This window comes from Hyla sarda, chromosome 5, assembly GCF_029499605.1.
Source record: "Hyla sarda isolate aHylSar1 chromosome 5, aHylSar1.hap1, whole genome shotgun sequence".
Classification (NCBI taxonomy): domain Eukaryota; kingdom Metazoa; phylum Chordata; class Amphibia; order Anura; family Hylidae; genus Hyla; species Hyla sarda.
The window spans coordinates 302670617-302698244 of record NC_079193.1 but is presented as its reverse complement, the minus strand read 5'-3'; the positions used below and the strand labels follow the sequence as shown (position 1 = coordinate 302698244).

General features: G+C 43.0%; 1 protein-coding gene and 1 long non-coding RNA gene across 11 annotated transcripts in view; one reads left to right on the top strand and one right to left on the bottom strand.

Moving 5' to 3' along the window:
• The window catches only part of NCOA2 (nuclear receptor coactivator 2), a 255534-nt gene that overhangs the window by 104097 nt on the left and 123809 nt on the right, over nucleotides 1-27628 (bottom strand). For 2 of the 10 annotated variants that reach the window (XM_056522108.1, XM_056522105.1), the window contains one exon: nucleotides 6059-6125. The exons of 5 other annotated variants lie outside the window; for them this stretch is intronic. The gene's annotated coding sequence lies outside the window, so the exon portion shown is untranslated. Of the gene's footprint in view, nucleotides 1-1613; nucleotides 1959-2034; nucleotides 2299-6058; nucleotides 6126-27628 lie in introns of those variants that run through there. 3 more of the 10 variants (XM_056522101.1, XM_056522111.1, XM_056522109.1) reach the window with 3 other exon arrangements.
• Nucleotides 7755-25972, top strand: LOC130274145 (uncharacterized). The gene is made up of 3 exons (XR_008844260.1): nucleotides 7755-8189; nucleotides 20318-20361; nucleotides 25701-25972. It is a non-coding gene; the product is annotated as an uncharacterized LOC130274145 (long non-coding RNA).

The window sequence follows — 27628 nt, the reverse complement described above, 5'->3', positions numbered from 1 at the left end:
TGGAAACACAGAAGTGTGAACTCCACACCGAAAAGCAAAAGACAAAACAAAAAACAAACAACATTTACTTTTTATTATTTAATCCGTCATCCGATTAGTTTCCAACACAAAGCAGCAGCATCCGGAGAAGACTTGGTGCCGTGTTACATGGTGGGCTGAGACTCTGATCTGAGAAGATGTGTATAGATCATATCCTTGGAGGGTATAAATCACTATATATATATATATATATATATATATATATACACGCACACCCTAATGCTTACCCTATAATCACTCTAGAATACACACACACACAAAATATGAGAACTATGCGGACGTGCATTAACCTCAGTCTCCGCTGACAGATGATAACAATGTAGTCAGGCACGTGAACCTGTCTCTATATACCAGTGCTTCCCAACCGGTGTGCCTCCAGCTGTTGCAAAATACAACTCCCAGCATACTCACTATAGACACTAAGGCAGTGTTTTCCAACCAGGGTGCCTCCAGCTGTTGCAAAACTACAACTCCCAGAATACTCACTATAGACACTAAGGCAGTGTTTTCCCAACAGGGTGCCTCCAGCTGTTGCAAAATACAACTCCCAGCATACTCACTATAGACACTAAGGCAGTGTTTTCCAACCAGGGTGCCTCCAGCTGTTGCAAAACTACAATTCCCAGCATACTCACTATAGACACTAAGGCAGTGTTTTCCAACCAGGGTGCCTCCAGCTGTTGCAAAATACAACTCCCAGCATACTCACTATAGACACTAAGGCAGTGTTTCCCAACCGGTGTGCCTCCAGCTGTTGCAAAATACAACTCCCAGAATACTCACTATAGACACTAAGGCAGTGCTTCCCAACCGGTGTGCCTCCAGCTGTTGCAAAATACAACTCCCAGCATACTCACTATAGACACTAAGGCAGTGCTTCCCAACCGGTGTGCCTCCAGCTGTTGCAAAATACAACTCCCAGCACACTCACTATAGACACTAAGTCAGTGTTTTCCAACCAGGGTGCCTCCAGCTGTTGCAAAACTACAATTCCCAGCATACTCACTATAGACACTAAGGCAGTGTTTTCCAACCAGGGTGCCTCCAGCTGTTGCAAAATACAACTCCCAGCATACTCACTATAGACACTAAGGCAGTGTTTTCCAACCAGGGTGCCTCCAGCTGTTGCAAAACTACAACTCCCAGCATGCCCGGACAGCCTTCGGCTGTCCGGGCATGCTGGGAGTTGTAGTATTGCAACAGCTGGAGGCACCCTGGTTGGAAAACACCGCTATACACATGTCCACTACACCCCCCTGCTGGGAGCGTGTGTGAGATCTAGGGCGCAGTGCACACAGCGCAGTGGCCCCGGCTCCTCACATTCCATTACTGGCATTACTATGGGAAGGTCATCACAAGATGATAATCATTAAACTATGTCATTATTATAGGCGCAAAAGGGGGAGGGGGGGGTGAACTGGTTGTACTGGTTTTAAAAGGAAAACCAGCTGAGTATCTGGTGAACTCCACCTCTGTAGTTGTCAGGAGACACCAGGAATGCAGCCGCCTATGGGTGATCACAGCTCTGCCGTATGGATACTGTAGCAGAGGAATACTGGCACAGCTATACTCACCCCTCCTCCCTGTTGCCAGGGTAACGGAAGAGACTTCAGCCGGGCATTACCACCAGGGTTATTGGAAGACAAGATAGTGGAAAAGTTGTGAGCGTCTTCTTCTTCTCCGCTGCCAGATCAGCACTAATGTGAATTCTCCCATTCACATGCAAAACAAGTGCACTGACATGGCCTGCAGCCAGTGTGCTGGTGAGATCCCACCAGGTGGGGGGAGGGCAGGGGAGTAAACACACAGCCCATGGTCAGAGGCTACTATGTGAAAGTCACCAGAGGTCAGAGGTCATGTGGTCACCAAGGTCAGAGCAGCCCCCCCCTACACACAATCATCACACATACACACAGCCTCCATGTTGTTGGTGGAGGAGCTGTGATCTTGCTTACTCAGCAGGCAGCAGAAAAAAAAAAAAAGTTTCCAAGTTACCTCCACTCCTATCCAGAGGCGCGGACCATCAGTCTCAGCCGAAGTCCGCATTGGGGATCATCTCCCTGGGAACAACATCCAAACCCTCAGCGCCAAAATCCCAAGAGGAAGCGACGAAAACGTGATCAGCTGCTGCCTGCCTGCCGCTGGAGTGACACCAGCCCGTGCACAGGCTCCGCCCCCTCCGCACTCCCGTGTCACCAGCACATAACCTAGGCCCCGCCCCCTAGAGGCACAAGCACAACATAAACTCCGCCCTCTGGTGTCACCAGAAAACAACCCAGGCCCCGCCCTCCCGTTTTAGCAGCGAAGACAAGCCGCGCCCCCCGTGTCACAGCACAGACTCCGCCCCTAGTGTCAACAGCACACCGCGCACACTCCGCCCCTCGCGTCATTAGCACGCTGACACTCCGCCCACCAGGATTCACAGTACACAGCGCAGACTCCGCCCACTCCATAATCAAACAACACAGCGCAGACTCCGCCCCTCGTGTCATGAGCACACAGCCCAGGCTCCCCGACCCACCGGTGTCACCAAGCACGCAGCCACGGCCTCAGGCCCCGCCCCCCGCACTCCCTGACAGCCGCCCAATTGGCTGCCAGCTCTGTTTACTATGCGCGGAGATCAGTCACTGGAGTTTGAGCTGCGGCCACTTTGTTATTTACTGTTCACCCCCCTCCAGGAGGGGGAGGAGCCGGAGGAGTGTGACTGACTATTATGCAACTATGGCTTCCCTGCCCGCCTCATCCCCGCGCTTTAACCTTTTAACCGCCGCAACTATTCCTGGGGTGGGAATTAGTCCCCAGGCGAGAAGCGGAGAAGTGTCTGCTTCTCCCCTGACCAATCACCTCAGCTTTTATTCTGTAGTGGGAAGGGGGGCGAGAAAGAAAATGAAAGGTGGAAGCTGATTGGTTGCTAGGGGTAACGGTTCCTCAAGTCTATTTTAGTACTCTAGGCGCACGTTGATTAAAAAAAAAAAACGTTGATTACAGAAAAACGTGAAGCGGTTGCCCATAGCAACCTGTCAGCGGGAAAATGCTCCACGTTTTATCAGCTGGAGCAGTTTTTCCCCCAATGCCCAGGCATGATGGGGGTTGTAGTCATAGGAGGGGATGTCACAGAAGCTAAATATTAAGGACTGGTCTACAAATGGTGTTTTTCGAGAAAATAGGGCGCATGCTCACAGTAAATGTGTGTGTGTATAGAATATATATATATATATATATATATATATATATATATATATATATATATAAATAATATGTTAATGGGAGCTATAAAAAAAAAATAAAAAAGGATGCAGCGGGATGCCAAGCATTTCCCATTGATTTAGCAGTGTTTCCCAACCAGGGTGCCTCCAGCTGTTACAAAACTACAACTCTCAGCATGCCTGGACAGCCGTTGGGAGTTGTAGTTTTGCAACAGCTGGAGGCGCACTGGTTGGGAAACATTGACTTACATTACAATGGCAGATGTTAGTCAATAGGGCAGGGATGTTCCTAAGGGATGTTCACACTGTGGTATGTCCGTGAGGAATGCCACTGGAATATTCCGCACGGACATTCCGATGCAGCAGAGTCCCATTGATTCCAATAGAATTCTGCTGCCCTGTGCACATGGCAGAATTTCCACACCAGATGTTTCTGCCGTGGAAATCCAGCTTCAGATTTCCACAGAAAGAATAGATGACTATTCAGAAGCAAGCGGAATGAGTCCCAGCCCTGCCAGATCGTGCAAATTTGGGGAATGTCCAGTGTTCCGGTCGGACATTCTGCACATTTTACTTCATGTGAACGTGGTCTAAGTGATTTAAAGAGGATTTCGCCTCAAAATATGCATGAAATCCACATGCTAATTAATTCAAAGACAATCCGTGACCCACATGCTGTATTGTTAAGTCACATTGCGCTTTTCTTTAGGTCCCCGCATGCTGCGATTTTCAAAAAATGCCACAGACAAAAAATAAAAAGCCAATAAAGATTGAAAAAGTGCCAAGTAGGTCTAGCATTTACTCCCAGCTAATAGAGATGAGCGAAGTTACAGTGATTCGATTCATCACGAACTTCTCGGCTCGGCAGTTGATGTCTTATCCTGCATACATTAGTTCAGCTTTCAGGTGCTCCTGGTGGGCTGGAAAAGGTGGATACAGTCCTAGGAAAGAGTCTCCAGGCCACCGGAGCACCTGAAAGCTGAACTCATTTATGCAGGATAATGTCATCAACTGCCGAGCCGAGAAGTTTGTGATGAATCGAATCACTGTAACTTTGCTTATCTCTACCAGCTGACATTCGTCTGCGGCATTTTTTGTTGAGCAAAACAAGCCACGTGGCGAATGTAGTAGGTTTTTATTTTTTTATTATTTTTTGCTACATGGAGGTTTGTGCTTTTTTTGGCACAAAAATGCGAGCTTTTCTCTACAGTTTTTGTGGCATTTTCCTCGTAACAGTGTGTATAAGTACATCCGATTTTTTTATTTTATTTGTGGTATCTTTTCAGTTGCATTCTTCTCACGACAAGTCATACGATTCTTTGATCACAAGATTTAAGGATTTTTAAGCCACAAAAAAGGGAAACAAATGTTAGGCTGGGTTCACACTACGTTTTTCAAATACGGCTCCCGCATACTTTTTCTATCAAAAACGGTATGGGAAAAAAACAGATGGAACAGTATGGGAAAAAGTAAACCGTATGCGTTTTTTAACAGTATACTGTTTTTAAAAGTGCATACAGTTCCGTCAGTTTTTATAGAAAAAAAAACCATACGTTTTTGAAAATTTTGTCCATTTTTAATGGGAGGGGTCTTGGGTGGGGACTTTTGGATTCAAATGCGCATGTGCAAAGTAAAAACGTATACGTTTTTCCCGTATGGAACCGTATACATATGCATTTCCCATTGACGTCCATGTTAAAAATAAACGTATGCGGTTGCAGTACGGTTTTTAAACCGGAGACAAAATTGTGGTCAACCACGGTTTTGACTCCGATTTAATAACTGTACTGCAACCGCATATGTTTTTTCTTTTAACATGGACGTCAATGGAATACGCACATGTATACGGTTCCATACGGGAAAAACGTATACGTTTTTACTTTGCACATGCGCATTTGAATCCTAAAGTCCCCACCCAAGACCCCTCCCATTAAAAATGGACAAAATTTTCAAAAACGTATGGGTTTTTTTTCTATAAAAACTGACGGAACTGTATGTTAAAAACAGTATACTGTTTAAAAACGCATACGGTTTACTTTTTTCCATACTGTTCCATCCGTTTTTCTGCCATATGGTTTTCTTTAGAAAAACTGATCGAAAACAGTATGGCAAAAACATAGTGTGAACCCAGCCTTACTCATCTGTTCTTTTTTAAACCTATGGAGGTCTATGTGAGGTCACAAACTGGATGAAAAGGAAAAAAAAAAATAAAAACACCCTGGCTACAGCATGCTGCGTTATGGAAAAACTGATACTAAAAAGAAAGAAAAGACAGCACTCATGAGAAAATAGTCACAAACAAAAAAAAGGATTGTATGCATAGTATTTTATATCTCCCTGTTGACTCACAGCTAACATCTGGATGCAACATTTTTCTATGGCATTTTTCCTTTAAAATACCATGTGTGAAACCACTCTAAATCCACTGGAGATATTTTCTACCTTACGTGGATGACAGCAGTTTTTTTGCTGCGTATTGCAGAGGATATATACCCTAAAACAAGTTTTGGGCTGGGATGTATTCCCAGCCACATATGGAATAGCACAATAAATCTGTAGTTGATGCTCTACATCAGTGGTCCTTCAACCTGCGGGCCTCCAGATGTTGGAAAAACTACAACTCCCAGCATGCCCGGACAGCCGTTGGCTGTCCGGGCATGCTGGGAGTTGTAGTTTTGCAACATCTGGAGGTCCGCAGGTTGGAGGCCACTGCTCTACATCTTTACATTAGGATGGCACAGGTAGAAAAGAGCAGATATTCGGCAGCTATGTGGTTTAGCAACACCAAAAAGAAGCTCAGGGACCGATACGACCTCTAATGTGTAATCTGGGGGAAAGTCCAAAAAGTCCAGCTTTACTGATAACCTGCGACCTGGAAACCTAAAGAAAAAAAATGCAGTGAATACAGTTATGTTCACATCTAGGATATAAGCTTCATAAAGAGATTCCATCATTTTTTTTTCAAGGAAAATAGGGCTACACCGCCGTGGAAATCGGTGTACCTCATTATATAGATCAATGGAGTCCAACAGCGCCACAATCGACAGAACCATTTATGACACACCGGGACACAGATGGGTGGATTAAGTTGTATTTACCATGTTTGGGTGAAAATGTTCAGTGCTTCTGATTAGAGATGAGCAAACTTACAGTAAATTTGATTCGTCATGAACTTCTCGGCTCGGCAGTTCATGACTTATCCTGCGTAAATGAGTTCAGCTTTCAGGTGCTCCTGTGGCTGGAGACTCTTTCCTAGGACTGTATCCACCTTTTCCAGCCCACGGGAGCACCTGAAAGCTGAACTAATTTATGCAGGACAATGGCAGCAACCGCCGAGCCGAGAAGTTCATGACGAATCGAATTTACTGTAAGTTCGCTCATCTATACTTCTGATGCATACTCCAAATGTATGTCACAAGCCCCCGCTGTGTCCTTATTGACACAGTCAGGGTGGTATGTGGACTGAGCTTATATGTTAAAGTGGTTATCCAGGAAAAAAACTTTTTTTTATATATATCAACTGGCTCCAGAAAGTTAAACAGATTTGTAAATTACTTCTATTAAAAAATCTTAATCCTTCCTGTACTTATTAGCTGCTGACTACTACAGTGGAAATTATTTTCCATTTGAAACACAGAACTGTCTGCTGACATCTAGAGCACAGTGCTCTCTGCTGACGTCTCTGTCCATTTTAGGAACTGTCCAGGGTAAAAGGAAATCCCCATAGCAAACATATGCTGTTCTGGGCAGTTCCTAAAATGGACAGAGATGTCAGCAGAGAGCACTGTGCTCATGATGTCAGCACACAGCTCTGTGTTTCAAAAAGAAAAGTATTTCCGCTGTAGTATTCAGCAGCTAATAAGTACAGGAAGGATTAAGAATTTTTAATAGAAGTAATTTACAAATCTGAACAAAGAAGTGGTCCAGCTCCCAAGATGCAATAAAAGAAGTATTCTTTATTGATCCAGCAGATAGGATTGACACACAGAAGCAGAAGCGTCTGACGCGTTTTGCACAGAACGTGCTTATTGGTCTACGAATAAGCGCGTTCTGTGCGAAACGCGTCAGACGCTTCTGCTTCTCAATCCTATCTGCTGGATCAATAAAGAATACTTCTTTTATTGCATCTTGGGAGCTGGACGACTTCTTTGTTCAGATTCCGTATTTGGCCGAGGGCGGGACCGGCACGTCCGTGCTCAGCTGATGCATGTTCCCTAATAGGTGGTGAGCGGAACCGGTATCTTGTATAAACATAATTTACAAATCTGTTTAACTTTCTGGCGCCAGTTGATTTAAAAAAAAAAGAAATAAATAAAAAGTTTTTTACCGGAGTACCCCTTTAACTATGCATACAGTAACTAGTCGAAATATTAAGTGACAAGTCTCTTCAGTAGTTTCTCTAGAAGTATAAAAGCCATTGCATTTCTCATAACAATTGCCATATAGGTGTCCATTTTGCATCATCTTCTGACAGTCTTCCAAGTATGTTACAATGAAGGAATAGAATAGGCAGAGGCACCGGCCCCCAATGATGTTACTCCCCTAGGTTTGGAAGTTCTGAAAGGTCATGGTTTTTGCTGAAGATAAAGGTTCGAGTCATTCTCGCCATCGAGTCATTCTTGCCATTACACTTCCTACTTTCAGCAAGACATGATGTATGATATATAAAATTACGTGCTTTTAAAATGTCATTTTGCTACACAGGAAGAGGGAAGTGAACAGAAAGCGAATGCTACTTTGTACCTCAAGCTGGGTCTCTTTCCCCATCAGTTCATCGACAATCGAGGCCATGACTATGTGGAATCTGTCACCCGGACAGAAAACGTGTAACTTAGGCATCTGCTATATGGAGGCCGGTGCAGAGGGCCCCACTAAACTGCTTGTCATGTCTGAATGTGCCTGAGAAGGACTACAGGGCCACATGCACGTACTTTAGTTTGCAAGGTAGTTGTCCATTCAACTTAGTGCTGGGCGATATGACCAAAAATGAGTATCACGGTATTTTTCTAAAGTATTGCAGTATTTCACGGTATTTTTTTTTTTACATTGAGACTTGCGTAGGTGGCGTAGCGGAACTAAATGGGCTTTTGGAACTAAATGATCTGAACACTGGGGCAGTGGAGTATTCTTTTAAATAGATGTAACAAACAACCCTACAGCCTCAAGCTGTTGCAAAACTACAACTCCCAGCATGTTGGACTATATAGTAGTGTATAGTATAGGTCAGTGTTTCCCAACTAGGGGTGCCTCCAGCTGTTGCAAAACTACTACTCCCACCATGCCCGGACAGCCGTTTGCTGTCCGGGCATGCTGGGAGTTGTAGTTTTGCAACAGCTGGAGGGCCTACTGTAGGTATAGAATATTATACAGACCCCTGTCCATCCCAGAACCCTGACTCACCTTCCCAGTTGCTGCAGGGACCGTCCGGGGAGGGTGGTCCGGGCCATCAATCCTTCCTGTAGTGTCCGGCGGCATTCCGGGTGGAGGGTGAACCGGTCCGGGCTGTCCTTCTCCGGGGGTCCTTCTTCTCCACTCCGGGCAGGCTCCGGCCTAGTAACGCTGCATAGACGCCGCTGCGCAGTTACGCCCGTGTGCAGCGACGCACCTGACGTCACGGCGTCTATGCAGCGTACTAGGCCGGAGCCTGCCTGGAGTGGAGAAGAAGGACAGCCCGGACCGGTTCACCCTCCACCTGGAATGCCGCCGGACACTACAGGAAGGATGGATGGCCCGGACCACCCCCATTACGGGTAAGTTTAATTTTTTTTTTATTGACTCGGAGGGTGGGGGAGGGGCCCGACCGGTATAGCAGTATGGGCAAAAATCCATACCGTGGGAGGAAAAAACTAAAACGGTATCCGGTTCATACCAGTATACCGCCCAGCACTAATTCAACTAACATATATGGCTCACTATGGTACTCCCGTGCCCCAGCGTTCTAAACATTTTGTTCAGAACGCTTGGAGCAGACGGGCGTGATCGTGACATCATGGCCACATCCCCTCCATTCATGTCTATGGGAAGGGGCGTGACTGTCGTCACGCCCCTTCCCATAGACATGAATGGAGGGGATGTGGCGTGACATCATGAGAAGTCCATATAATTATTAAATAGTAAACCAAGAATGCACTGGGGTATGCGCGTGAATAACTGGGGGCTCAACCCATTCAAAGCAGTATTCAATATCGAAGAAAATTCACACTGAACACATGTGTACGTTTTAAAATTGCTTTTAGTAAATTCTTAATAATTCGTACAAACTTGGTGGATGTTCCACTTTTTTCAATTGCATTTGTTACAAAATAGTACTTCACCCCAAGTGCTCACTAAAGAACGTCCGACATCTGATCCAGCTGCCCTGTGCTAGGGCGAAGATAGATCGGCAGCTGGATCAGGAGATGTCGGACGTTCTTTAGTGAGCACTTGGGGTGAAGTACTATTTTGTAACAAATGCAATTGAAAAAAGTGGAACATCCACCAAGTTTGTACGAATTATTAAGAATTTACTAAAAGCAATTTTAAAACGAACACGTCTTCAGTGTGAATTTTCTTCGATAAGTGACATCATGAGAGTTATGGCCATGACGTCACGATCACGGCCGTTCGCTCCAAGCGTTCTGAACAAAATGTTCAGAACGCTGGGGCATGGGGCTACCCCTTTATTACGGAAACTTCTAAATGAGGTCTGCAACTTTATTATAAAGTTACGGGGACAATAAACGCATACTTTTCAGCCCCGATTTACATCATCAGTATTTGTTGGAATACCACCGAAAAAGGTATTGAGATGTATACCATGGCATACTAATGGACTTTGGAAGACAAACGATCTACTAGCAATTATATTTGGTCTTTCCTGAGAATATACATTTTTGTGGGACTCTACTACTCAAAAAAGCGTATGTCTGGGTGACAGGCCACTATAAACTAAAAGACCACCTCTGGTCTACTCAAGTCAATGGGTTCATAGTTGGTATGGCCCAAAAACACTATGTAATTGTGGTTTTATTTTATTATGCTGTAGTATTCAGCAGCTAATAAGTACTGGAAGGGTTAAGATTTTTTAATAGAAGTAATTTACAAATCTGTTTAACTTTCTGGCACCAGTTGATTTAAAAAAAAAGTTTTCCCACCAGAGTACCCCTTTAACTGATGACCATATATTTTAGAAACATGGCAGTCAAGTGTGACAGTACCCCTCTGCTGTCGTGCGTATGGTGGCAGCTGGACTTTGTAAACAAAGGATCCGCCATATTGAGCCTGATCTTTCCCCATAACCTTCCATCAAAGGGAAACAATCTACAGGGTGGGCCATTTTTATGGATACACCTTAATAAAATGGGAATGGTTGGTGATATTAACTTCCTGTTTGTGGCACATTAGTATATGTGAGGGGGGAAACTTTTCAAGATGGATGGTGACCATGGCGGCCATTTTGAAGTCGGACATTTTGAATCCAACTTTTGTTTTTTCAATAGGAAGAGGGTCATGTGACACATCAAACGTATTGGGAATTTCACAAGAAAAACAATGGTGTGCTTGGTTTTAACATAACTTAATTCTTTCATGAGTTATTTACAAGTTTCTGACCACTTATAAAATGTGTTCATTGTGCTGCCCATTGTGTTGGATTGTCAATGCAACCCTCTTCTCCCACTCTTCACACACTGATAGCAACACCGCAGGAGAAATGCTAGCACAGGCTTCCAGTATCCGTATACACTGCTATATACTACTATATACACCGCAGGAGAAATGCTAGCACAGGCTTCCAGTATCCGTATACACTGCTATATACTGCTATATACACCGCAGGAGAAATGCTAGCACAGGCGTCCAGTATCTGTATACACTGCTATATACTACTATATACACCGCAGGAGAAATGCTAGCACAGGCTTCCAGTATCCGTAGTTTCAGGTGCTGCAGAATGGGCAAAACAAAAATTGGAACAGGACCCTCAGTTTACGCAGAAGATTTTGTTCAGTGATGAGGCAAACTTTTATGTGAATGGTGAAGTTAACAAACAAAACCACCGCTATTGGTCTGACACTAACCCACATTGGATAGATCCCTCCAAGACTGTTGGAACACAAAAATGTATGGTATGGTGTGGTATATGGGGTACAAAGATAGTGGGGCCATTCTTCATCAATGGAAACCTCAAGGCCACTGGATATGTGAAATTGCTACATGATGATGTGTTTCCCTCTTTATGCACTAGCTGGCACGTTCCCTGAGATATTCCAGCAAGATGGTGCACCACACATTATGGGTGTCAGGTCCGAGCATTCCTAGATGAACAGTTTCCTGGAAAGTGGATTGGTCGTCGTGGGCCAGTTGAATGGCCCCAAGGTCTCCCGATCTGACCCCCTTAGACTTTTATCTTTGGGGTCATCTGAAGGCAATTGTCAATGCTGTGAAGATACGAGATGTGCAGAACCTGAAACTACGGATACTGGAAGCCTGTGCTAGCATTTCTCCTGCGGTGTATATAGTAGTATATAGCAGTGTATACGGATACTGGAAGCCTGTGCTAGCATTTCTCCTGCGGTGTATATAGTAGTATATAGCAGTGTATACGGATACTGGAAGCCTGTGCTAGAATTTCTCCTGTGGTGTTGCTATCAGTGTGTGAAGAGTGGGAGATGAGGGTTGCATTGACAATCCAACACAATGGGCAGCACATTGAACACATTTTATAAGTGGTCAGAAACTTGTAAATACCTCATGAAAGAATAAAGTTACGTTAAAACCAAGCACATCATTGTTTTTCTTGTGAAATTCCCAATAAGTTTGATGCGTCACATGACCCTCTTCCTACTGAAAAAACAAAAGTTGGATTCCAAATGGCCACCATGGTCACCACCCATCTTGAAAAGTTTCCCCCCTCACATATACTAATGTGCCACAAACAGGAAGTTAATATCACCAACCATTCCCATTTTATTAAGGTGTATCCATATAAATGGCCCACCCTTTACAAATGCCACAATGAACAAAGTGTAGGGGGGTAAACTACCTAAAAGGGGGACACAAGATGGCCAGGTACAACATTAGGGAGATGCATACAAAACTTCCAGTTGTAATACCCAAGATACCCAAAACTACCATGGGATTTTGTAAAACTTCATGCACTTGCCTTTTACTATATTGACTAGAGATGAGTGAATTTACAGTAAATTTGATTCGTCACGAACTTCTCGGCTCGGCAGTTGTTGACTTATCCTGCATAAATTAGTTCAGCTTTCAGGTGCTCCGGTGGCTGGAGACTCTTTCCTAGGACTGTATCCACCTTTTCCAGCCCACGGGAGCACCTGAAAGCTGAACTAATTTATGCAGGGAAAGTCATCAACTGCCGAGCCGAGAAGTTCGTGACGAATCGAATTTACTGTAAGTTCGCTCATCTCTAATATTCAGCTTCAGATTTTACCAGAGAAAATGCATAAAGTAAAATCTGCAGCAATTCCGTCCTGTATAAATGCCAATCTGACGAAAGGGATTGCCCCGAAATGTGTTATTGGTATCTTACTAGAATGAAGTTTTCATCTTGATCTCAAGACTATTTCCAAGTTAGTTTCTGTGGGGATTGCAGCACCACAAAATAGGCCCACAATTTGCAGGAAAATCTATGCACTAGACCAGTGGCCTTCAACCTGCGGACCTCCAGATGTTGCAAAACTACAACTCCCAGCATGCCCGGACAGCCCTTGGCTGTCCGGGCATGCTGGGAATTGTAGTTTTGTAACATCTGGAGGTCTGCAGGTTGAAGACCACTGCACTAGACCATACAGATTTTTCTGCAAAAAAAAGAAAAGAAAAATAAATATCAATAGATGTAAAATCTACTTCACAGCGATAGACTTAAAGGGGTATTCCAGGAAAAAAATTTTTTTTATATATCAACTGGCTCCAGAAATTTAAACAGATTTGTAAATGACTTCTATTAAAAAAATCTTAATCCTTTCAGTACTTATGAGCTTCTGAAGTTAAGGTTGTTCTTTTCTGTCTAAGTGCTCTCTGATGACACGTGTCTCGGGAATCGCCCAGTTTAGAAGCAAATCCCCATAGCAAACCTCTTCTAAACTGGGCGGTTCCCGAGACACGTGTCATCAGAGAGCACTTAGACAGAAAAGAACAACCTTAACTTCAGAAGCTCATAAGTACTGAAAGGATTAAGATTTTTTAATAGAAGTAATTTACAAATCTGTTTAACTTTCTGGAGTCAGTTGATATATATATAAAAAAAAAGTTTTTTCCTGGAATACCCCTTTAACTGTGGATCCACAGGTAATCTATAGCAAAATCTTTGTTAAAATCTCATCTATGTTCTTGCCACTGTAATCCACTGTGGACTTCACCTGCACAAATCCACATAAACTCTGCTCTATGGCCGACATTTATCATTGACTTTAGTCAGATTTTTGCATCTACAAAAGGCGCAAAAAAGACGCAAGCAGGGTTTATTTGCGCCTTTTGGTTTACACATTTCTGCTGATTTTGAATTGTAATCCACTGATTTTGGCAATACACTTGATATGGAAGGGTTTTATTTACTTTGCCTTTTTTTGAAAAGGCGCAAAAAAGGCGCAAAGCCATTGAAAAGTCTCTATAACTACACCAGCCCAGACTTAGCTTAGCTTTATGGGTCAGCATTTACCATTGTAGGTGTAAGTGAAGCATTTATCATTGTAGGTGTAAGTGAAGCATTTATCATTGTAGGTGTAAGTGAAGCATTTATCATTGTAGGTGTAAGTGAAGCATTTTTCTACACTTTTTTGTGTGCTGTTAATGTGTAGGAGCACCAGCTTTATTAAATGGTCACAGGGCATTTGATACATTTTGTGCAGGTCACATTTTCTCAAATTTCTCTCTTCACATACAGCAAAAAGCTAAGCTAAGTCTGGGCTGGTGTAGTTTTAGAGACTTTTCAGTGGCTTTGCGCCTTTTCACAAAAAGGCGCAGTTCATAAAACCCTTCCATATCATGTGTATTGCCAAAATCAATGGAATACAACAAAAAATGAGCAGAAATGTGTAAACCAAAAGGCGCAAAAAACCCTGCTTGCTCCTTTTTTGCGCCTTTTGTAGACACAAAAAAACAGTCAAAAGACAATGATAAATGTCGGCCATGGTGTATGTGAAGAGAGATATTTCAGAAAATGTGACCTGTGAAAAATTTATCAAATTAATAAATTTGGTGCTTCTACACTTTACCAGCACACAAAAAAGGTGTAGAAAAATGCTTCACTTACACCTACAATGATAAATGCTTCACTTACACCTACAATGATAAATGCTTCACTTACACCTACAATGATAAATGCTTCACTTACATCTACAATGATAAATGCTTCACTTACACCTACAATGAGAAATGCTTCACTTACACCTACAATGAGAAATGCTTCACTTACACCTACAATGAGAAATGCTTCACTTACACCTACAATGAGAAATGCTTCACTTACACCTACAATGAGAAATGCTTCACTTACACCTACAATGAGAAATGCTTCACTTACACCTACAATGAGAAATGCTTCACTTACACCTACAATGAGAAATGCTTCACTTACACCTACAATGAGAAATGCTTCACTTACACCTACAATGAGAAATGCTTCACTTACACCTACAATGAGAAATGCTTCACTTACACTACAATGAGAAATGCTTCACTTACACCTACAATGAGAAATGCTTCACTTACACTACAATGAGAAATGCTTCACTTACACCTACAATGAGAAATGCTTCACTTACACTACAATGAGAAATGCTTCACTTACACCTACAATGAGAAATGCTTCACTTACACTACAATGAGAAATGCTTCACTTACACCTACAATGAGAAATGCTTCACTTACATCTACAATGAGAAATGCTTCACTTACACCTACAATGAGAAATGCTTCACTTACACTACAATGATAAATGCTTCACTTACACCTACAATGATAAATGCTTCACTTACATCTACAATGAGAAATGCTTCACTTACACCTACAATGATAAATGCTGGCCAATGTTAATATATACCTAGAGAGCTGCAGGTATAGACAGTGTTACAAAGCATACAAACAATAACCAAAAGAAAGCATAGATAAGTAAAATGTTCACCGCATGAACATGAGCTCTACAGCTTTATTTCAGCACTCTGCCAGCTTCCGAGTGGAGAACACTGCATAGCCGACAGCCAAATCAGATAATGTCTACTACACTTACCTATCTTCACTGTGAGTGGCACATTGCTACAATTATTTATCTAAGCAATGGGCCCTACACAAGCCCCACAACACGTAGCACAGCAGTCTCACTACTCCCACTTATCTCTTTCATAATGAGTAAGACATTAGGAAATCACCAGCACAAAGCATCCTAATCTGATGATAGCCTATATTTCATCCCTTATCTCTGCAGGCTATCTTCCAAACACAGCTTGTCATAGCAGCCAGTCCATTGTGAGTTTAACTAAAGCCTTTAAAGAACAAATTAGCCGGCCTTATTCTTAAATCTTAATCAGCCTCCCGAGCCACTAGGTCAAGTTTAAGGAAATTAATATCTACTTCACATCCATCAAAGCCAGTTATTATATCACGGTAGACTTTTCCGCTCTGCGTAGTAGAAGTGACAGGCCTCACACCAGTGGGAGTAATTGTAGGTTCTGACCCTTGTGTCCACTACAAACAAAAGCACTTAAGAAAGGGCCATACCATGTGTGACTAATGTGCCCATAAATTATCACCGTGGGTTAGAAACCAGAGCAGGGCAATGCTTTAAACAACCGGGAACCACCATGCTGGCAAAATACAAGGAGCTTATATAAAGTGACTTAACTAGTTTGGACACTTGGACTATCTAGGTCAGGTTCACACTGGGCGTTTGTTTGGTGGATACTCTGCTGTGCAATTTTATGGGCAATGTTTGTGTATGGAAATTAGGGATCGACCGATTATCCGTTTGGCCGATATTATCGGCCGATATTCACGATTTTGGACGTTATCGGTATCGGCAATTACCTTGCCGATAATCCGCCCCCCCCCCCAGCCACACCGCCCCTGCCCCATTGCCTCCCCCATCCCCGATTTTATAATTACCTGTTCCCGGGGCCCGGGCTACTTCTGGCTCCTGCGGCGTCCTGTGTTACGCTGTACGCTGCGCAATGACGAGTGACGTCCTCAACGCAACGTCACCGTCAGTGCACACAGTGACAGCTCAGGAGGACGCCGCCGGAGCCAGAAGTAGCGCAGACCCGGACCCGGGAACAGGTAATTATAAAACCAGGGATGGGGGAGGCAATGGGGCAGCGGCGGTCTCTGGCCAGGGCGGTGGTGTTAGGACTCAGGAGGACCCCAGGACAGACAGGGGGAGAGAAGCGGGTGGTAGCGGCGGTCTCTGGCACAGCAAAAGCTGCTGCAGTTCATTGATTTAAAGCGCCCGCTTTAAATCAATGGTCTGCAGCGGTGTCGCGGGGGGATAAATAGCCGATAACTTATACCGGAGTATAGGTCCTCCAAACCTCCAAAGATTATCGGTATCGTCCCTAACCTCCAAAGATTATCGGTATCGGCCCTAACCTCCAAAGATTATCGGTATCGGCCCTAACCTCCAAAGATTATCGGTATCGGCACTAAAAAAAAATCGATATCGGTCGATCTCTAATTGAAATTATCATTCACTGAAAAATGGATTTAGCTACATCATTGCTACAATTATCAAAGCAATTGAGGAAAGCAGTAGGTATCATAAATCTGGGGAAAGTAAGGGATAAAGCATACTATAGATCAGTGGTCTTCAACTTGCGGACCTCCAGATGTTGCAAAACTACAACTCCCAGCATGCCCGGACAGCCAACGGCTGTCCGGGCATGCTGGGAGTTGTAGTTTTGTAACATCTAGAGGTCCGCAGGTTGAAGACCACTGCTATAGATGATAAATAAATGGCTGTTTTTCAGACATTGCAAATAGAGATGAGCGAATTTACAGTAAATTCGATTCGTCACGAACTTCTCGGCTCGGCAGTTGATGTATTATCCTGCATAAATGAGTTCGGCTTTCAGGTGCTCCCGTGGGCTGGAAAAGGTGAATACAGTCCTAGGAGAATCTTTCCTAGGAATGTATCCACCTTTTCCAGCCCACGGGAGCACCTGAAAGCCGAACTCATTTATGCAGGATAAGTCATCAACTGCCGAGCCGAGAAGTTCATGACGAATCGAATTTACTGTAAATTCGCTCATCTCTAATTGCAAACATGATTTTTTTTTAAACTTTTCATTACAATGGTACAGCTGACAATGTAGTGAAATTCTGCAGCAACAAAAGAAAATTGTGTTAAAATGTAGGTGAAGAGTCACCCTAATGCTACCATCCGCTGCGAATCAGAGCAGCAATTGCTTGTTTCTCAGAGGCAGTCCAAAAAACTGTCCCTCCCCCAGTAAAAATAGTGTGTACTTGTACAGGCATTTTTTTATTTAGCATTTTATCTTCTTACAAGTGAACACCTATAGGCCTGATTCACATGGCCAAAAACGTGCACAATGTCTGTCCGTAGAAAACACGGGTGGACATTCCGCACATTTGCCCGATCTGGCAGGCGCTCAGAAATGCACCGTCTCATAGACGGCAATGCATTCCTGAGCGGAATCCGCAGAAAGAATAGACATTCGGGAATCAGGATTTCCGCAGTGGAAACATCTGCCGCAAGAATTCTGCCATGTGAACAGTGCAGCAGAATCCCATCGAAATCAATCAGACTCTACTGCAGCGGAATGTCCGTGGGGAATATTCCGCTGTGTGAACATAGCTATAGAAGGACAAATGCCACAACTTCCTAAAAAAGAAGGCAATACCCAGAGCATGCTGAGATACTGCCACTGAGCCTAAAAATGCCACTAAAAGGATGAAAAAAAAAAAAAGCCATGTAGGTATAGCACTTCATATTTCACTATTGCTCCCAGCTAACATCTCAGGGTATTTTGGGCATTTTGGGGGGAATTTGCCTATAAAATGGGGGCAAAATATGGATTCAAAGCAGGCTTTCAGCCCTACATGACAGATATGTACAGTACAGATCTATAGGGTTGTTTTCTGATGCGGTATGTTCAAATTTAACCCCTTAAGGACCGGGGTTTTTTCCGTTTTTGCATTTTCGCATTTTCGCAAATCCTAACTCTTTCAATTTTGCACCTAAAAATCCATATGCTGGCTTATTTTTTGCGCCACCAATTCTACTTTGTAATGATATCAGTCAATTTGCCCAAAAATCTACGGTGAAACGGAAAAAAAAATCATTGCGAGACAAAATTGAAAAAAAAAACACGCAGTTTTGTAACTTTTGGGGGCTTCCGTTTCTACGTAGTACATTTTTTGGTAAAAATGACACCTTATCTTTATTCTGTAGGTCCATACGATTAAAATGATTCCCTACTTATATAGGTTTGATTTTGTCGTACTTCTGGAAAAAATCATAACTTCATGCAGGAAAATTTAAACGTTTAAAATTGTCAATTCTGACCCCTATAACTTTTTTAGTTTTCCGTGTATGGGGCGGTATGAGGGCTCATTTTTTGCGCCGTGATCTGAAGTTTTTAATGGTACCATTTTTGCATTCATAGGACTTATTGATCGCTTTTTAGTCATTTTTTCATGATAATAAAAGTGACCAAAAATGCACTATTTTGGACTTTGGAATTTTTTTGCGCACACGCTATTGACCGTGCGCTTTAATTAAGGATATATTTTTATAATTCGGACATTTCCACATGCGGTGATACCATATATGTTTATTTATATTTACACTGCGCTTTTTTTATGGGAAAAGGGGGTGATTCAAACTTTTAATAGGGAAAGGGTTAAATGATCTTTATTCACTTTTTTTGCAGTGTTATAGCTCCCATAGGGACCTATAACACTGCACACACTGATCTTTACCATTGATCACTGGTTTCTCATAAGATCATGCATGGATCTCAGGCACTGAGCAGTCATTCGGCGATCGGACAGTGAGGAGGCAGGTAGGGGCCCTCCCGCTGTCCTGTAAGCTGTTCGGGATGCCGTGGCTATCCCGAACAGCCCACTGAGCTAACCGGCACACTTTCACTTTCACTTTAGAAGCGGCGTTCAAATTTGCGCTATTAGCCACGGGTCCCGGCCGTTGTTAGAGGCCGGGCCCGACCCGCTATGACGCCATGGCCCCGCGTTATAGATTGGGAGCGGACACATCACGTTCCAGTACGTCATGTGTCCTTAAGGGGTTAAAGGTTACTCCCGTGGAAAACTTTTTTTTTTTTTTTTTTTTTAAATCAGCTGGTGCCAGAAAGTTAAACAGATTTGTAAATTTCCTCTATTAAAAAATCTTAATCTTTCCAGTACTTTTTAGGTTCTGTATACTACAGAGGAAATGGTTTTCTTTTTGGAACACAGAGCTCTCTGCTGACATCATGACCACAGTGCTCTCTGCTGACATCTCTCTCCATTTTAGGAACTGTCCAGAGCAGCATATGTTTGCTATGGGGATTTTTTCCTACTCTGGACAGTTCTTTAAAATGGACAGAGATGTCAGCAGAGAGCTCTGTGTTCCAAAAAGAAAACCAGTATTCAGCAGCTAATAAGTACTGGAAGGATTAAGATTTTTTAATAGAAGTCATTTACAAATCTGTTTAACTTTCTGGCACCAGCTGATTAAAAAAATATGTTTTCCACGGGAGTACCCCTTTAATCTTTGTTGGTGTTCGCCTGTTGGCAGACCCAGGTAAGTGGACTTGATCTCCAGTGTTCCGTTCCCCAGACATACTTGGTGTACGCAGCAGCTAATACAGCCCATCTATTTTCCTGACATTAGTGAGCAGTGGAGAAATGTTTAGGAGCTTGTAATAAAAGGTATATTTACAGTGTGTAGTCTAAGGAGAAAATTACAGTCCAGGCCGCGTAATTAAAGAAGAATGATGACAAACGTAAAAGTACTTAATTTACAAGCCATTATGTTAACAAACTTTGCAATGAATCACAGCAGAAGGAACTGGCCCCAGAAACCAATTACTATGTTACTAAAACCATCTTTTTGCCAACAGAAGTAATGTGGTGTTTGCGGGCACTGGAATATTTTGAAAGCATGGTAAGCATGATAGAGCTGGCTGCGGATCAGACAACACCGCCATTACCTTAGTGACAGGCATGTTACACAAAATAACTCCACAACATAACATTAGCTTTTGGGCTATGCTTTAATATTAAAGAGGTTATGTCATTCACAAAATGGAAAACAGCTGTAGTGATTTGGAACCGTGTTCTGCATTTCAATGTAGGTTTATAAAACCATGGTAACTCCTGTGCGCCTATATATAATGCTCTGTAGGTTATGTCGTCCATGCTATTACAGAGAGCTGGTGCTTTTCCCTTTCTGGTCAGTGTTATTTGCAGGTCAACAATATACAACACTTGACTATGGCTGCCGAGGGGTTGGTAGTAGGGCTGGGCGGTATGACCAAATCTGCGTATCACGGTATTTTTGTAACTTTCGGCGGTTACACGGTATATAACGGTATTTCCTCCCCCCCCCCCCCCAAAATTAATTCTCAGCCCAGCGCTGCGTTATTCTGCCCCCCCCCCCCAACAAAAATTTATTATCAGCCCAGCGCTGCACTATTCTACCTCCCCCCCCCCCCCCCCACCAAAAATTAATTATCAGCCCAGCGCTGCACTATTCTACCTCCCCCCCCCCCCCACCAAAAATTAATTATCAGCCCAGCGCTGGGGTAAATACTCACATGTCACCCGCTGCCCTCCTCTTGCTGTTTGTTGCCGCCGCCAGCGCAGACGCAAGGTAAACAAAATAAACTCACGCATGTTCCGACGTTGGACTTGCGCTGGGGACGGGACCGCCGTCAGCCTATCACCGCCCGCAGCGATGTTACGCCTAGGCCGGTAATAGGCTGGGCCCACTGTCATGTAAGAAGCTCTGGGCGTCTTCTTACATGACAGTGGGCTCAGCCTATCAGCGGCCAAGGTGGAACATCGCTGCGGCTGGTGATAGGCTGACGGCGGTCCGACGTTCCATTCACTAGGAAGCAGATGAGGCCGGTACCGGACCAACGGGAGGGGAGTTAAAGTTTATTTTGTTTATTTTTTGCAGCCCGGGCATAGGGATACCACACAATATAGAGCAGTGGTCTTCAACCTGCTGACCTCCAGATGTTGCAAAACTACAACTCCCAGCATGCCCGGACAGCCAACGGCTGTCCGGGCATGCTGAGAGTTGTAGTTTTGCAACATCTGGAGGTCGGCAGGATGAAGACCACTGGTATAGAGTGTCAGCGCCGGCGGCTGCAACAAACATGAGGATGAGGAGGGCAGCGCATACAGGTGACACATCAGTATTTACCCCGATGGGGACAGCGCTGGGCTGATAATTAATTGGGGGGGCAGAGCAGCTCTCGCGGGTGACTTGTGATTAGTTCCCCGATGTGGGGACAGCACAGCGCCGGGCCCAACCGGTATTGCGGTATGGGTTAAAATTCATATCGTGCAGCACAAAAATGGTGGTATTCGGTATGAACCGGTATACCGCCCAGCCCTAGTTGGGATTTAGGAGATGTGAGGAGTAGTAGTCGCTTGCTCTAGAAGCAGGAAGTGTCGATGGCTTGAACACAGATCACCTGCAACATTAAGTCCTATTGACTGTACAAATGCTAATGTGATTGCTGACAGAGTATGAAAGGGGAAGTATGCAGGACTTCCTGAAGAGAAACGATAAACCATACATATAAAGTGCCAGGTTGTGGAAACTAAATCTTATTAACCCATACATGATAAGAATTATATCAGATAGGCAATCACATAGAATCTGGATAAAAGATTAGAACCATGGTCTGTCTGAAGAATAAAGGCCTGTATCTACAATATAATGTCTGATGGTTACGTTAACGAAGAGCGACTGTCACAATACGTCAGCACCTTACAAAACATACTATTTTGACTGGACCTGAAATAGAAGAACAATTTCGGCACCACTGGATGTATCAACTCCCAGTTTATACTTCAGCTTCATGTAAAACTCCTTAAGCAATCCCATAAACGTTTACCCTCCTTGGGTGCTTAACGTAGAAATACTTTAATTTAAGCAATATACACGCCCAGTAGTAAGATATAATTCACGGAGCACTCACCAGATATTTTTTTATCAAGGAAGAAACATCTTTATTACATCTTGGGATACAGCAAACAGATGAGTGGACAAATACAATGGGGTGGAGGGAGTATCGGCAACGGACCGTGTCATGCACTACTACATCCAGTAGTAGACACAATCCATTGTCCGATACTCCCTCTACCCCGTTGCACCAGTCCGCTCATGTCTGCTGTACGCCAAGACTCAGTTCACATTGCTGTTGTGCTCCTTCCTGAATGGTGCAAAAAAACAAACAAAAAAAAAACGGGTTGGAGCCCAACGGACTCCATTGGTTCCTAACTGATCCCATTAACTTCAATGGGGTCCATCCGGGACCTAGTAATTTACCAAAGTTTAGCAGAGAGCTTTTTTTCTCCGCTAAACACCCGTCACTCCGAACAGACTTGCCGATGCGGCTCCATATAAAGGAGCTCGACAGCAAAGTGAGGGAGCCCTAAGACAGAATAAAGAAGTTTCCTGCTTGATAAAGATTCCTCCGTGCTTTATATCTTACTACTTTATGTGTATATCATTTTGATTGTTTCTTCGGATTTGCAGCTATTAGTCATACTCTTCCTAATGCCAGCGGTCTGACAAAAACAAAATATTTGGCTCAGTAGATGGTTTACGATCAGTAGTTGGATAGAATCTGTAGTTTCCATAATCTGATTATCTGTAATGCTACTGGTCAGAAGCAAATAGACGTCCATCTCATGTCTACATCCCGCTTCATGTGTGTTGGCTTGATAATGAGATGGGCACTGCCATAAAGAGCCAAACTCACCGGCACAAATAGATAAAGCACAGCTGCTAAACAGAAATGCCACGAATGCGCCGTACATAACTTCACATGAAGAAGCTTGTTTGCTTTTACAGTGTTAAGAAGTCCAAGCAATGCCGAGGTGATTCACAAACCTAATAACAGTTCAAACAAAACCGGCCCGGCTCTCAAACTCAATGGAGACACTTCACAATGCAAATATTTGATCACCTTGCGGGCTACCAAGAATATTAAGGTTTCCTAATGAGTCATTGACTTCACTGGCAGCCAGCATTATCGAATGGAAGATACTTTAGCAGACAACAGGTGAATCTCTGGTATCCTGACCATTACCGAATTACACAACACCAAGGATGGCACAGGAGCCATTCACGGAAAAGTCACAGGTCTGAATATTTCTTTTATGGTCCATGAAGAACCTAGGAAATGGCTCTGATTTACTATTGTAAACTCAACCTATTTTATTATTTTTTTTTTTTAAGTTGTATGCCCGACAAAAATTACAAACCCGGAAAGGGGATGTGGCCTGCCTGAAAAGGGGCACGTTCTACAACCCAACCTATTTACTATTAAAGTTACAGAAAATCCTCAAATTTTACTAAGAAAAAGCTGGTCGGAACTTTCCCTATTGGTGCATCCTCATAGCAAATAGAGGGAAATCATGCAAGTCTGAAACAAGATTCCGCACTAGTATAAACCCAAAAGCCCAACCCTCTTAGTAAATCTGGTTGACAATCTGTATGGCTCATTACTGCAACATAAAAAGGTCATGGCTTGGATGAACTAAAGGGGAAAGAAAAAAAAAATGGTGAGTGTTGTCACCTCTGCTTTTGCCATATTTTACTGGCTGAGAAAGAAGGAACCTGCTTTACTGGAAATGTCCGAGCTCTGAACCAGCAGGTCCACAAGCAGACATGAGAATAAAAGTAATACTAATACCAGCCAGTAACCAAACGCTTTCCAAAAAACTATTTGTTTTTCCTTTTCTTATGAAATGACAAACCTTCACATTAAAAGAGTATTTGTCAGCAGTTTCTAGTCCAAAAATATACCTAAAATTCTGGTCACGCAGGTTGCAAAACAAACTAGAAAAAAAAATTCTGTATAATCCGGGTCACCACTGTTGCAAGTGCATTAAGTGCTTCCCCAGCATCTCCTCTCAGCTTTGAGTGACAGCTCCAATATTCAATACGAAGTCGGCTAGAACTAAAAAGAGAGCCCAGGAAAGTGCTCAGCACACAGAGCTCGGTAGATCTCACCCTATACCCAAACAGGGAGGGATATTTAAAAAGCTGGTGGCACAGGGATAAGCCACGAGGACCACCACAATGACTTTTGGTTCAATCCCAATAAAAGTGATGACAGTTCTGTATAGGGGATGGGAGAGAAGTTAAATAGAACCTGTCAGAAGTTTTGAGGACTTCAACCTAATGGCAGATTTCCTTTAATAGGTTCAAAATAGAACTAATACATAAGTAAGGTGTTATGTTGAGCTACAACACCCTGCAGATGAACACCCTGTTTATCCACACTTAATCCAATATACTGGGTTAGAAAACAAGTGAACAGCTTTACAAAAAGTCCTCACTTGAATATATTCAGTATTTGCACAGTTATTGCCAGTTATCATTTCAGCTGCATTGCGCAGCTCTACGCAATGGAGGCAAGAAGCCGGCTCGCCCAGCTCCCCTGCTTCCTCCATATTCTCTTGCCTGCCCCTGTCATGAATATGCTAATGTATTCAGCCTTTTGTATTGAGCACTCGTAGAGAAGAGCACTCACACCCAGCATCCATTAGCATATTTATGACAGGGTGGAGGAGGCAGGGGAGCTGGGGGAACTGGCTCCTCACCTCCACTGCGCGCAGCTGGGCAATGCAGCTGGAACATAAACCTGCAATGACTCTGCAAATACAGCACATAAGTGAGGTACAGTAAGTAAGTGAGGACTTGGGTTAAGTGCGGTTAAGTGCCGGTGAAGTGCAGGTGAACAGGGTGTCAGATTTTCTTTAATGTAGCGTTCGCCAACCTGTGGCTGTCTAGTTGTTGTAAAACTACAATTGCCACCATGCCCTAACAGCTGTATTTTGGGAGATGTAGTTTTGCAACAGCTGGGGAAACACTGTCTTTAGTCATCCTCAGAGCTCTGTGCAGTGATTGACATAGGACACTCTCTGGCTTATCAATCACACCTTAATAGGAATGATTACAGCCATGACACCATGACTAGTCCTCCATAGCTGCCCATCCCGATGACTACTTATGGGTCTTCAGCATATGGTGCCCGCCAGTTATATGGTCATTTCCATAACACATTGGCAGAGCTGTGTTCTCCAGCACACAGTAGGGCATAGTGTCCGAAGATGTGTTCCATATTGCTGCTGAGTTTTAATATTTTTCCTGTTAAATAAGGTATATGTTTATCCTCTTTCTGCAACGCATTACCAAACGTAAGCTGCATTTTAGTTTCAGCTTCACTGAGACAAATGTCACTTTCCCTCCAACAGATAAAAAGAACATTCCACTTATGAAGACAGTCAGAGAAAATCTCATAAATGTTTTAGCGCAGACTCTTCAATGTGGAACTGAGAAGATGGTTTAATAAACACACATTACCTTGCAATTAATGGCTGAATTACTACTTCCTGAGAGCATTAGAGACCTACTTTACTGCACTGATGCAATGTCTAATGTGCACTCTCACATTAACAAAAACTCCCTGTGATTTACAAAAGCAGCCAAGAGAATGAAGATCCTATAGTACAGTCAATAAACATGATCCCTAGACACCAGATACACAAGTGGCCCTGTCTTTGCATGCTTACCCCATACTTAGACTAATAATAGAAAGTCTTATATAAATAAGTCTCATTGGCACAGATTGGCACAAATACATTCTATTCACATGCATTTAAGCCCAATAACAGAGTTCATGAAGGACCCGCAGACAAGGCCTTTAGGACCCTATGATGATTGGCAGATAAACTGGCACAGCTGCCAGTAGTCAAACTTGTTAGTGATTATCATAGTAAACCTCTCGTGAATTGGTGATAAAGACTTTTGGCTGGCATATCCCTTTAACCCCTTAAGGACCAAGTCCATTATAACCTCAAGGCCAAGTTTCCACCTGTTTTTTTTTTCTGGCAGTTTTTGAGCCAAAGTCAGAAATGGATCCATAAGGGAGAAGAAGTGTAAGTCCTTCCTTTATATGTCCTATTCCTTTTGAATAAACTTTTGGCTTTGGCTCAAAAACTGCAGTGGCAGTATTCCAAAAACTGCCAGAAAAAAAATCACGGACGGGAGCATTTCTTGCACATCTGACCACTGTCACTTTAAGCATTAATAACTCTGGGATGCTTTTACTTATGAATTTGATTCAGAGATTGTTTTTACATGACATATTCTACTTTAACGTAGTGGTAAATTTTTGACGATACTTGCATCATTTCTTGGTGAAAAATTAAAAATGTCATGAAAAATTTTAAAATTTAGCATTTTTTATTTTTTTTTAAACTTTGAAGCTCTCTGCTTGAAAGGAAAACAGACATTCCAAATAAATGATATATTGATTGACATATACGATATGTCTAATTTATGTTTTCATCATAAAGTTGACAAGTTTTTACTTTTGGAAGACATCAGAGGGCTTCAACGTTCAGCAGCAATTTTCCACAAATTTTTCAAAACCTGAATTTTTCAGGGACCAGTTCAGTTTAAAGTGGATTTGAGAGGCCTTCATATTAGAAATACCCCACAAAGGCCCCATTATAGAAACTGCACCCCTCAAATTGTACAAAATGACATTCGGAAACTTTGTTAACCCTTTAGGTGTTTCACAGGAATAGCAGCAAAGTGGAGTAGAAAATTCCAAACCTTCATTTTTTTACACTAACATGTTGCAGACCCATTTTTATTTTTTTTTTTTTTTACAAGGGGAAAAAGGAGGAGAAACCCTACCAAAATTTGTAACCCATTTTCTTTTGAGTAAGGAAATACCTCATATGTGGATGTACAGAGCTCTGTGGGCGCAGTAGAGGGCTCAGAAGGGAAGGAGCAATAATGGGATTTTGGAGAATGAATTTAGCTGAAATGGTTTTTGGGGGCCAGGTCGCATTTAGGAAGCCCCTATGGTGCAAGAACAGCAAAAAAAAAAAAATGAAAATAAGATAAAAGAAACACATGGCATACTATTTTGGAAACTACACCTCTCAAGGGGTACAGTAAGCCTTAACAACCCACAGGGTGTAAATAAAAATTTTTTTTAATCACAAAAATGCTGTCTCCCCCCCCCCCCCCCGCCCAAACTTACAATTTTTACAAGATGTAACAGGAGAAAATGCCCATGAACATAACAAGCGGTACAGTGAGCCTTTACACCCCACAGATGTTTGACAAATTTTCGCAAAAGTTGGACATGAAAATGAAAAATGAGATT